An 11,816-nucleotide genomic window follows, 5' to 3' on the forward strand; every position below is an offset into this window, starting at 1 on the left:
AAGGGGAGGCTACCAAAGTAAACTGAATAACTAAAGGGGAATGTGATGCAAACATGAAGTGATGTGAGCAGAATAAGCATTTGTGTTTTATTTCAAGGTGGGGATGCTAGGAGGACCCTCAATGTTCCCAGTAGAATAAAATGCAGCTCAATGTGTAGAGTGGGAGGGTGGGGGCAGAGACGTTGAGGCAGAATGTAAGGGAGAGGAAATCATGTCAAATTGTGTCTGTCTTTTTTATCCTCTGATAATTAAATTTAGGAATATTCTGAACTAGCTGTGGTTGATACACAAGGTGACCTAAATTAGGGGTTGGTTCAGTTGCTGCCAGCACCTTCGTGAGCACTCAGCTGGAGATGTTCTTTGCAATGTCTTTGTTGCATTTAAGGAAAAGAGAACATCATTAGCATGAGGTGTGAATGTTGGGGACTCACAGACCAGGCAGCTCTGCAATGTTGGGAAACCTGGGGTGGGGGGTGTCCCATTCCTGCTATTCTGGGATTTGATCCTCCTGATGCTCCACAAGAGAGGATGCATGGTTTTGATCTGAGAGGAAATCAACTGGGGAAGGAAGTAAGCCAATGTAAATTAATGATTGGCCATAAGAACAAATACAGAGCCTGCTCGATCAGGCCAATGGTTCAACTGGTCCTGCTCTCACAGTGACCATCCAGTTGCCCATGAGAGGAAACCAGCAAGCGGGACCTGGGCACAAGAGCCCTCTCCCTTCCTACAGTTTCCAGCAACTGATATTAAGTAGCATTGCTGCCTCTGAATGTGGGGGCAAAGCACTGCCTACATGGCTAGTGTTGTTGTTTAGTTGTTTAGTCGTGTCTGACTCTTCGTGACCCCATGGACCAGAGCACGCCAGGCACTCCTGTCTTCCACTGCCTCCCGCAGTTTGGTCAAACTCTTGCTGGTAGCTTCGAGAACACTGTCCAACCATCTCGTCCTCTCTCGTCCCCTTCTCCTTGTGCCCCCCATCTTTCCCAATGTAGCAGGAACCCCCCCCCATTCAGTTTGTACAAACTTCACTCACACTCACACTCACACACTACATACGCTACGCTTCTGTTATAAATTCATAGAAAATCAACCGGATTTGCACTGTTCCACTTTTATTTTACTCCATGAAGGAAGGACTACAAAATGGGGAAGGTTTGATACAGGGCAGCCATAATCCTTGAGCATACCAGTACATACACAGGAGCCCTGCCCAGTTGTTATGCCAACCCTGATGGTCCTAGTCAGAAGACCATCAAGTTCACAAAGAACTTGCATATGGGAGTGGATTCAGCATGGACTGGAACAAAAGACAATAATCAGCTCTTCCCCCTGGGGGCAGGAAACTGCAAACTCCCCTCTGTCACCTGGAAAGTACTCATGGGAAGGGGGAAAGGGAGAACCAGCCAGGTGACAGGACACTCAGGTTACCACCACAACTCCTCCCTCAACCCCTCCTTTCTGTGATGTATGTATCTGAGGGGTGGTCTTAGGTTACACCCCTTCTGTGATGTATGTATGATGTTTCTGGGGGTGGTCTTGATCTACAGGATGGCAATTTCAAAAGTCTTTATAAGGTCTTGCACACCATTTTTCTGGTTCCTTCCTCTCTCCTGCAAGTGAGGGGAGCACCCTGTTGCAACAGTTCAATAAATGCCAAGCCTACAGGCTGCTGTTTTGCTCCAAGTTATCCTGGTTGGTGTCTTTGTTTTTGTCCAAGGGAGCCCTTGGATTTTTCCGGTAACACCAACATCAGGGTCTTTTCCAGGGAGTCTTCTCATGAGGTGGCCAAAGTATTGGAGCCTCAGCTTCAGGATCTGTCCTTCCAGTGAGCACTCAGGGCTGATTTCCTTCAGAATGGATAGGTTTGATCTTCTTGCAGTCCATGGGACTCTCAAGAGTCTCCTCCAGCACCATAATTCAAAAGCATCCAATCTTCGGCCATCAGCCTTCTTTATGGTCTAGCTCTCACTTCCATGAATCACTACTGGGAAAACCATAGCTTTAACTATACGGAGCTTTGTTGGCAAGGTCTCCTGATAGATCAAATTCTCTTTTGAAGCCATCATTGCCTCCTGTATTTGTGAGCTCCATAGGCATGCATGAAGAATGACTGTCTTTTGTCTGTCCTGAACCTTCCATCCTTCAGCTTCATGTGGAGCCACTTGCTTGGTGTGTGTGACTCAGGGCTCATCCACATTTCCACTAGCCCTGCAACTTGCCCCTGGGAAGACCTACTGTTTACCTCTGAATCAAAGCAAACGTTAATTGGGTTTTCTCCAGATTGACTTTTGCTCCAATTTAGCACTGAAGTGTGGGTTTTCAAAGGCAGGGAAGAGGCAAAACCACTCAAGCCCATGCTTTCTAGGCAGGAAAAAGCAGAAGTGTGTACAAGCTCTCAGTGTGGCTCTAGGGCTGCTCCAAGTAATTTGTGACATTGAAATATCTGTGTAAAACGGTAAAGGTAAAGGACCCCAGGATGGTTAAGTCCAGTCAAAGGAGACTATGGGGTGTGGCGTTCATTTCGCTTCAGGCCAAGGGAGCTGGTGTTTGTCCACAGAGAGCTTTCTGGGTCATGTGGCCAGCATGACTAAACTGCTTCTGGCACAATGGGACACCATGACAGAAACACCATTTACCTTACCTACCTATTTATCTACTTGCGCAGGTACGCTTTCGAACCTGCTGAAATGGAAATGACTTCCAGACAAGGATTTGGAGGGAAAAGAGATTATAAAGTCACAAATGGTGAGATGGAATATTAATTGGATGTGGTACCGATGGAATTGAGAGGGAAGAATGCTTGGGGGAAACTTCAGTCTTGGCTTTTCTTCAGTTCTAGCAAAGAGGAAGTATTCTGCATATGATCTGGGACAAATTCAGAGAATGATACTATTAAGATTATGGTACTTTGCCTGAAAAAAAAACTGGGGGAAAAGAAAATGGAAGGTCCTAGAGAAGGAGGTCAGGATACTATCGTAAATACAAGAGATGGAAATTCAACAGGAAATGGAATTGAACATTGAACAGGACATGAACTAATGAATATATAATAATGTAAAAATATTGAATATTAGTTCAATGTGTGATCAAAGTGGTGAGACTTTAAGATGGATATGGATGGAAGAATTTATTATAATTGAATATGGAGTAAGGGTGGTGGGAATTAATGGAGGGAAAGTTACAAGGGGAAAAAAGTTAAGATTTATCAATAATAATAGGGAAACTTTCTTGGAGTTTTCATGTGAAAAAGAAATAAATGATTCTGAGACACCTTGACTTAAAAGAAATATTGTTTAACAGAAAGTGGAGAAGATGGATGTTAGCATGGACTGAATGTTTTAAATAATTATATTTTCTTTTTTATGTAATTGGTAGTTGGAAAACTGGAAGTTTTCTTTTTCTAATGCTTTCCCCCCTTTTATATTTTTTATTTTATTATTCTCTCTCCTTCCTTCCTTCCTTCCTTCCTTCCTTCCTTCCTTCCTTCCTTCCTTCCTTTCTTTCTTTCTTTCTTTCTTTCTTTCTTTCTTTCTTTCTTGTCCAGTGTTAAGGGCCTTTAGTAAGTGCAGAGATTGTATGGTCATGGGGGTGGTTGATGGTTGATGCAGTACCCTGGATGAGAGACAGGAAAAGGTTGGTTTCCCAGGGCCAGAGGCTGGGAGAAGAAAGGAAAAGTTCCAGGTGAGAGCTGGGAGGAGCTACTGTCCTCTTTGGTGATAAGAGTCAAGAATTAGTTTTAAGAGAGGACTCTGCATTTTACTTACTCAATTTGTATTTTTTCTAGTTGTAATTTTACTGTATTATGGGGAAATCTTTTTTTAAAATTCAAAACAGACAAACAAAACAAAAAGCAAGGAGAATTCCTTCCAGTAGCACCTTAAAGACCAACTAAGTTAGTTCTTGGTATGAGCTTTCGTGTGCATGCACACTTCTTCAGATATATGTGTATCTGAAGAAGTGTGCATGCACACGAAAGCTCATACCAAGAACTAACTTAGTTGGTCTTTAAGGTGCTACTGGAAGGAATTTTTTTTTTTTTTTACTATGGCAGACCAACACGGCTACCTATCTGTAAAAAGCAAGGAGATTCCAACTAAGCATCAGGAAGAACTTTCTGACAACAAGAGCTGTGTGGCAGTGGAACAAACTCCCTTGGTGGACTCTCCACCCTTGGAGAGGTTGGATGGCCATCTGTCACGCATGCTTTAGTGGAGATTCCTGCATTGCAGGGGGTTGGACCAGATGACCCTCAGGATGCCTTCCAACTCTACAGTTCTATAATTCTATAATATATGAAAAAGAGAATGAAGATGATTCAGGCATAAATGATGAATAAAAGATGAAGTTGTGAGTGCCTTGTCCCAGCTCTGAACTTTGGCAATTGCTTGTGCCAGATCCAGACCTTCTTTTCTGCACAGGAAGACACATGTGGCAGTTGCTGCTCTGTCCCTTCCTCCTCCCCAATTTGTCTGGGGGGTACTTGCGTGTTTAATTCACAAAAGCCAAATCAAAGCTCTGTTGGAGGCTTTGAAGTTGTTGTGAAACGGATGCAGCCCAGTCTGAACTGGCTCTGTTGGTGCCAGATCAGAGCCCTTCACATTGATTTATTCATAAGTCTGTTTGATGGCGCTGTCAACATTGTGGTGCCAAAGAATATCAGAGGCCCAGATTAGTTTTACTCTTACAGCAGCTCTGGGAAATTAGCCGCAGTTGTACCACACAGTGGTGTAGTGAGGGCTGGACCTTGGGGCCAACATTTGGAGTCCACAGCCCCAGATTGTCCCCACACCACCCCCACCCCCACAGAGCATTGGAGGATGGTGGGAAACAGGACCTGTATCAGGGTCTGTATCAGCACCCACCCAATGTGGGCATTCTTGGGCCTGCTGGGGCTTCCTTATTATAGATGCTGGTCAGTCATTGCTACAGATGACGAATGGATCAATGGATTAGATAGAATTCTGTGCTTTGCAGCTGGAATAATAATATAGGAGACAATTCAAAGGAGAGAGGGCTGTGAGTCCACTGAGTCCAGGGTCTACAATTTTCTGAGTACACTGCTGTCCTCACCCAAGTAAACTAGAAATGATGCGCGGAGGGGGGGGGCAGGCTTGTTGGCCAAGGCCACTGTGGATACCCAACTTCTTCTGAGTGCCACTGAGTGTATTATCTAAATCTGGATGTGATCTGGGGACACCAGGCACCTGATGAGTGCCAAGTGGGGCAGAATAATTGCACCCCTTCTGTCTTCTTCCATAGGCTGGAACTGCTGATGCATCTTGCAAATGCATTTACCTTCTCCTCTTTGTGCAGCATCACCTTTCCTGAGCACGAAGTGTGATGCTGATGCTTCAAAAAAGCAAGATGGTTCTGATCAGCTAAGTGGATTTCAGGACCTCTGCTTTTGTTAAAAGCACTTTCCAGAACCCCCACCCTGTCACTCATCAGCCTCAAGCCTCTGGGACAGATTCCCTGCTCAGAAAGAATGAGCTCTGAGACTTGGGCTCATCCACACTTAGCTTTTGCCCCATGCTATTGGCACATGTCTGTGCTTTAAAGCTCTGTGTCTGAGTCCTCCCCCACCCTCACTTTCCCCTGGAAAACCTGCTCTTTATTGCTGACTTGTAACAAATAGCAATTCAGGTTTTCCTTGGAGTGCCATTTCTTCTGATTCAGTGGTAGTGGGTTTTCGCAGGGAAAGCTACAGAAGAAGAAGAAGAAGAAGAAGAAGAAGAAGAAGAAGAAGAAGAAGAAGAAGAAGAAGAAGAAGAAGAAGAAGAAGAAGAAGAAGAATTGCTCAGACACAAATTGTACAAACATGGCACAAAAGGAAGTCTGGGTGAACTCTTTGAAACAGGTCGCCAAGTTTCAACCCTTCCAGGCATCCTTGGCCATCTTGACAAGTAACTCTACCTCTGCAGCAGCCTTGACTAGAACAACTGGGCAGCAGAAGAGATCAACTCCAGACAGATCTATCACTACTCTAACTAGGCTACCATCTGAGTAAGTAATAAGGTCTTGGTAGAGAGGAATCACTTGCAAGACTCTGTGGAAACTGGTGAACCAGTTACATCACTACTGAAAGACTGCCACCGCCACCAACCATCTGTGCATTACACCCATGGCTACTAGCTGTGATAGTGACTATGCTCTGCCTCCATGGTTGCAGGCATTAATGCTTATGTACACAAGCTTCAGGAAACCGCAAGAGGGGACAATATTGTTGTTGTGCTCTGGTCTTGTTTGTGGGCTTCCATACAGGCATCTGGATGGCCACCATAAGAACATGATGCTGGACCAGATGAGCTCTGTTGGGCCTGATCCAGCAGGTCTCTTCCTATATTCTTATCTGCTTAGGGTTAGACATTACACCACTGGGGCTGGATCAGGCCTAGAATTACATTTTTTAAAGTCATTTGTCTTACACACAAACATGCACACTGCCCCCCACAAAAAAATATGTGGCTGATGGATCAAGGCCCAGGAGCTATGGTCTGGTGCAGGCTGGCTGGTGTCTCTCTGGCACAGTTGGCAGCCACCTCCTCACTGTTTTTCCAAAGGCGAAGAAAGATCTCAGCAGCAGACCAGGATGTGGTGGAAGAGGTTGGAGGGGGGAGGAAAAGGAAAGGGGAGTGAGATGAGGCTAACGTTTGTGGACAGCTGGCCTAGAAATTGCTGAAGGCTCGTGGGGAGGAAGGGAGAGAGGAAGCAAATGCCAGAAAGCAAGAGGAGCAGAGCCCAAGAGGAGGTTTTTCCTTGCTGCAGCTGGCAGCCCCCTTTCCTCATGCTGCCTTTATCAGACCTGGTACCAGGTGGTTGCAAAAGGGCACATGACTTGTCCCTTGTCCTTACTGAGTGTTGGGCAGGTTTGGGCATTAGGAGAATCCTCATCCTGCAGAAGGAAAATGCAGCCTAGCATGTAGAGGGACGCCCCAGAGTCTGTGTCACTCTGAGCACTCCAGCTGCAGCTGGCAGCCCCCTTTCCTCATGCTGCCTTTATCAGACCTGGTACCAGGTGGTTGCAAAAGGGCACATGTCCCTTGTCCTTGCTGAGTGTTGGGCAGGTTTGGGCATTAGGAGAATCCTCATCCTGCAGAAGGAAAATGCAGCCTAGCATGTAGAGGGACGCCCCAGAGTCTGTGTCACTCTGAGCACTCCAGCTCAATGATTTGGCCTCTAGGGACCGTTCAATGAATATTTTATCTGAACCACTTAGAGGTCTTTCTCAATAAAATAGGATATAAATCTTGCCAAATAAATATCATAAAATAAATAAATCTGCAGGGCACTAACCTTAGTGGGTCACAGAGAGCAGAGGATTCACGAATAGGGAGCTGAAAAAGTTGAGGAGGAACCTCATGAAATTAGAATAATAGAATTGCAGAGTTAGAAGGAATTCCAAGGATCATCTAGTCCAACCCCTTTACTGCAGGATTTATAGTTAAAGAATCATTGACAGCATCCAACCTCTGTTTGAAAACCTCCTGTAGAGGATAATTCACCACCTTCCAAAGGAGTCCATTCCACTGCTGAACAGCTCTTTGGGAAGAAAGTTCTTCCTAGAGTTTAGGCGGAATCTCCTTGTCATTTGAATCTATTGATTTGGGTGCTCTCTGTGGAAGGATCTGCAACCAAATCACAGATTTCATAATAGTCAGGGGACTCTATGATGTATTATCCTCTAAACTTTTGTGGTGGGAAAGGGAACCATAGAAACTAAATCTACTTCTTTCTGTCCACTTCACACTCTTTTTCCTACCTGCAATGGAGAAGGATGTTCATTTGCTCCTCTTCAGAGAGCAATCTCCATTTTGAACTGGACAATGGATATCTGTAATGTTCATAGCTTCTAGAGATAAGTTGCACATGGCTGGTGCTTTTCACTCTGCTAAAAGAGATATTTGTAAGAAAGAGGAAGCATGAATACTAAATAAAATCTCCTCTCCTGCTCATCAAAATCCATCCAGCATTCCCTTCTGGAGCAGCAGCCTTCTCCATCTTTCATGTGACAACCCTTCAGGTAGTTGAAGGTGGCTCTCATCTAACCTCTCTTTCTTCTCTTCTCCAGGCAAACATTGCCAACTCCTTCCACCATTCTTCATAAGGCTTGGTTTCCAGACCATCATCTTGGCTGCCCTCCTCTGCTCTTCACACCTTCTGGATTCCCAATCTCCTCCTCAAATTGGGGTGCCCAGAACTGGACACAGGACCTCATGTGGGGTCTGACCAATGCAGAATGGAGCGGTACTATTGTTTTCTATTCAACATGGCTTAAGAAGCAACTTCCTAGCAATTAGCTCCCATAAAACGAGACATGGAAACCAGCCATCCATATCAAAAGAGATTGAGTTAGCAATGGTTGTTCTGGAGACCACTTACACTCAGCATTGGGAAAGAAAGGCACTGGTTGTTCCTAGAGGTGGGGTGGGCAAATGGATCTCCCCTTTCCCCCACTCCACAATGGCTGATGACAATCTGGCCCAGGCCCTAAAGGGACTTTGTTAGGGGGGGAGTGATCCAGGGGAGGGCTGGGGAGGAACAGGAAGCAGCTTGGATCTGGAGCACCACAAAGCAGCTACCTGATATGCTCCCAGACTGGGTAGGTATTTGGATCAAGCATCCTCTTCTGATTTCTATTTCTAACAAATAGGTGACGAGTCTTGGCTCCAATCTCCATCCCATTGGTGAAAGTACAGGAGGGCTTTGGATTTTAGATCATTCAGCTGCCCTTTATTATACCTCCTTCACTTATGGTTACAGTCTAAGTGGGGGCAGTATTTCAGGAGCAAGGACCTTCTCTGTGCCCTTCACCATCTAATTTTAATTGCTGAAATAAAGCTGTTAGATTAACTTTAACTGGTCTAAGCCCGCTGTGTAAGAAAACTGAAGCACTAGCCCCCAGGTTCTAGTGAGAAAACAGAAGATGTTGGGGAGAATACATGAGAGAGGAGGTGTGTGTGTGTGTGTGTTTCATTTGCATCTGAATAGACAAAATCTCATTGCTACCAAGTAGTGATTTATTACATCAACAATATGTTCTACACATGAATAATTAATTGCCGTCTGTGGTGATGGTTTTATTGTCCAGACAGAGCTTTTCCTGGCTTGCTTCTGGGTGTGGAGCAGAGACTCTGCGCTGCATCCTGCTCTTACACTGGAACTGATTATTTCCCAACCACCACCACTCCAAGGGAGTAAGGCCTCCTTTCACTGCTTACCACCCCCTTCTTCCTAGGCTCATTGAACATGCCAATGCCTTATGTGGGAGGAGGAGACGCGTTTTGCAAACCACCTCTATGATGTCCACATGCTGGAAGCAAAGTCATGTCTGCTGTTCAGATCCTGCCTGTGCATCTTGCTTCCAATCCACACCATCCCATGGCCCATCACTAAGCCCCTTGCAGCACCTGCATAAGAGGAGACTGAGAGAAAACATGACAACTGTTTACAAATATTGGAAGGAATGTCACATGGAAGATAGAGCAAGCTTTTCTCCCTTGAACCAACAGAATCAAGTTACAAGTGGAACAGAATCCCTCAGAAGGTAGTGAACTCTCCTTCCTTGGAGGTTGTTAAGCAGAAGTTGTATAGCCATCTGCCATGGCTGCTTTAGCTAAGATTCCAGCATTGTAGGGGGTTGGACTAGATGACCCTCAATGTTCCTTCCAGCTCTACAATTCTATTCTATAATTCCAGCTCAGCATGAGTCGGGTGATGGTGGTGATTGGGATGGTAGAAGGGGCATCCTTTGCCCAACAGGAAAGCATCACTGGGCTTGGTCCTAAATTGCAACAGGCGCCCACAAGAGTTGCAACAGACAAATCACAGTGTGGTGGTGACATTTGCTAACCATTCTGTGGCCTTCCTCCTGTGGTTCTGGACCTGGAGAAAATAAAGGAGGGAGAGCAAACTGTATCCCAGTGGAAGCAGACATGGAAGACCAAAGGCAGCTCTGGTATATGGCACAAGGAAAGCAAAACGCCTCCTCAGGACAATCCCATGGCTGATCTGCTACTTGATGCAAGACTTGGCCAGCCTGTGGTGTGCCAGAAGCAGTTCTCACACATACCCTCTCAGTGGTGATGGCTGAATCTTCTGCTGTTTTGCCTTCCCTGTTAAAATGGCCCCATGCCAGTGTGACTGCCAGAACCTTCCAGGATCAGTGTAGAGGTTGCTAATGCTGGACTTGTTGTTTTAAATTCTTATCACAATTGCAGTGACTGTAAGGAGGAACAATCTCATTATTTAAATATATACTTGTGGGATTTTGGGGTTCAGACTCTGAATTCTAAGTTTGTTCAGCCTGGAGCCCTCCCTTGAATCCAAAAGTTTGTTTAGTCCAAGGGACCCTCCAAGCTGGTGTTTTGTTGCAGTGGGTGTGCCTCTGCCATATGCTCTTTACACAACAATAGTGCATTAGTTGTGATTTATTCTGCCTTATCAGTTGCTCTGCAATGCTTCCCTAATGCTGCCACATTATTGCTCTCCAAAGGGGCTTTTTTTTTATTTTTTAAACAGCTGAGCTTTTATTTTATCCAAAACCAAAAATGAAAGCATTTCTCTGTTTGATGAGTGGGGAGAGGCTTGGAAGGAGGTGTGTGTCATGTTTAGAGAGGGGCAGAGTAGAAGGGAGACCTGGATTAGAGGAGTGGGGCAGTGCCATGTCTCTCTCCACACTGGAGGGTTGAGGAAGGGCGTGGGTGGTGGGGAAGGGGCACCACGGATTTTGCAGCTCGCTCCATTGCCCTGTAGCTCTCACTGCACCACTTGCTTGTTGGAGCTGCTGCCAGAGTCCTGGGGCTTCATCACTTCTGGGAGCTCCGGGGGTCTGGAGAAGGGATCAATGTGGAGGGACTCAAAGGCATCTTCACGGCTCTGAAGGCCAAGGCAACTGTTGCTGGGGTCTGTGGTGAACCCACAGTCTCCAAGGGTTTTGCTGTTATCCAACAGCTGGTCATCCTGGTATAGTCTTTGTTCTTCTGGGGGGGTCTCTTAAGAATCCCCTCAACAATTCTTTTCAGCTCATCCACCATACTGGACTCCTTGGCATCTGTGAAGATGGTCGTCTTGTGACATAGGATCATTAGAAAGACATCCATCTCTGCAGCTGGAACCTAAGCCCAGACCCCCCAGAGAGGAAGTAGCAGCAGAACCCCCAGTATCCCAACTTGCATCCAGATGGGCTATAGTTAAAGAAAAGCAAGGGGAAAACAAACCAGAATATTTGAGGTATAAAACCATTACAGAATTTCAACAAGATAGGGAATACTTTGCAGGCACAAACAATATTGAACATGGGATAGGGTGAAACCACCCTGATAGTGCAAATCAGTGCAACAAAAGGGGGAGTCTGAAGGGTTTAAAAAACAACTTTATTGCCATTATTAACAACCTGTGCACTAGCAGGGTATTACATAAAATACAAAGCAAACAAACAAACAATAAACAATGAGAGAAAGGAATAGTGACACACCAATATAAATTCAGACATCCACATTTTCCATCTGACATGGATGGTGAATGTTGAGCATCCAAACCATAGAAAATAGAATTCCAGCAGGTGACATAAAAGCGTTCTGGATCCTTCATCCCTCTGGAAATGGGCAGGGCTTTCTTTGAGCATTAGTAGTGGAGTCATGTAGATAACATAATACAGAAGAGTGAGAAGCAGGAAAAGATGCTGCTCACTGTTGGATAGAGCAGTGGTTTTCAGCCAGTGTGCCGTGGCACCATGGGGTGCCTTGAATGATAGTTGGGGTGCCACAGGAAACACTGGCCTCTGTTCCACTTTCTTTCCTTCATTCCCTCCCTCC

At 45.5% G+C, this 11,816-nt stretch overlaps 1 pseudogene across 1 annotated transcript; it reads right to left on the reverse strand.

Annotated features, from left to right (window-relative positions):
* Nucleotides 1-10,758: 10,758 nt before the first annotated feature.
* On the reverse strand, nt 10,759-11,170 carry LOC309362378 (elongin-B pseudogene; annotated as a pseudogene). Its single transcript has one exon. The product of its transcript is annotated as an elongin-B pseudogene (transcript).
* Nucleotides 11,171-11,816: the final 646 nt, after the last annotated feature.

This window comes from Podarcis melisellensis (assembly GCF_964234715.1).
Source record: "Podarcis melisellensis genome assembly, chromosome: Z".
Taxonomy (NCBI): domain Eukaryota; kingdom Metazoa; phylum Chordata; class Lepidosauria; order Squamata; family Lacertidae; genus Podarcis; species Podarcis melisellensis.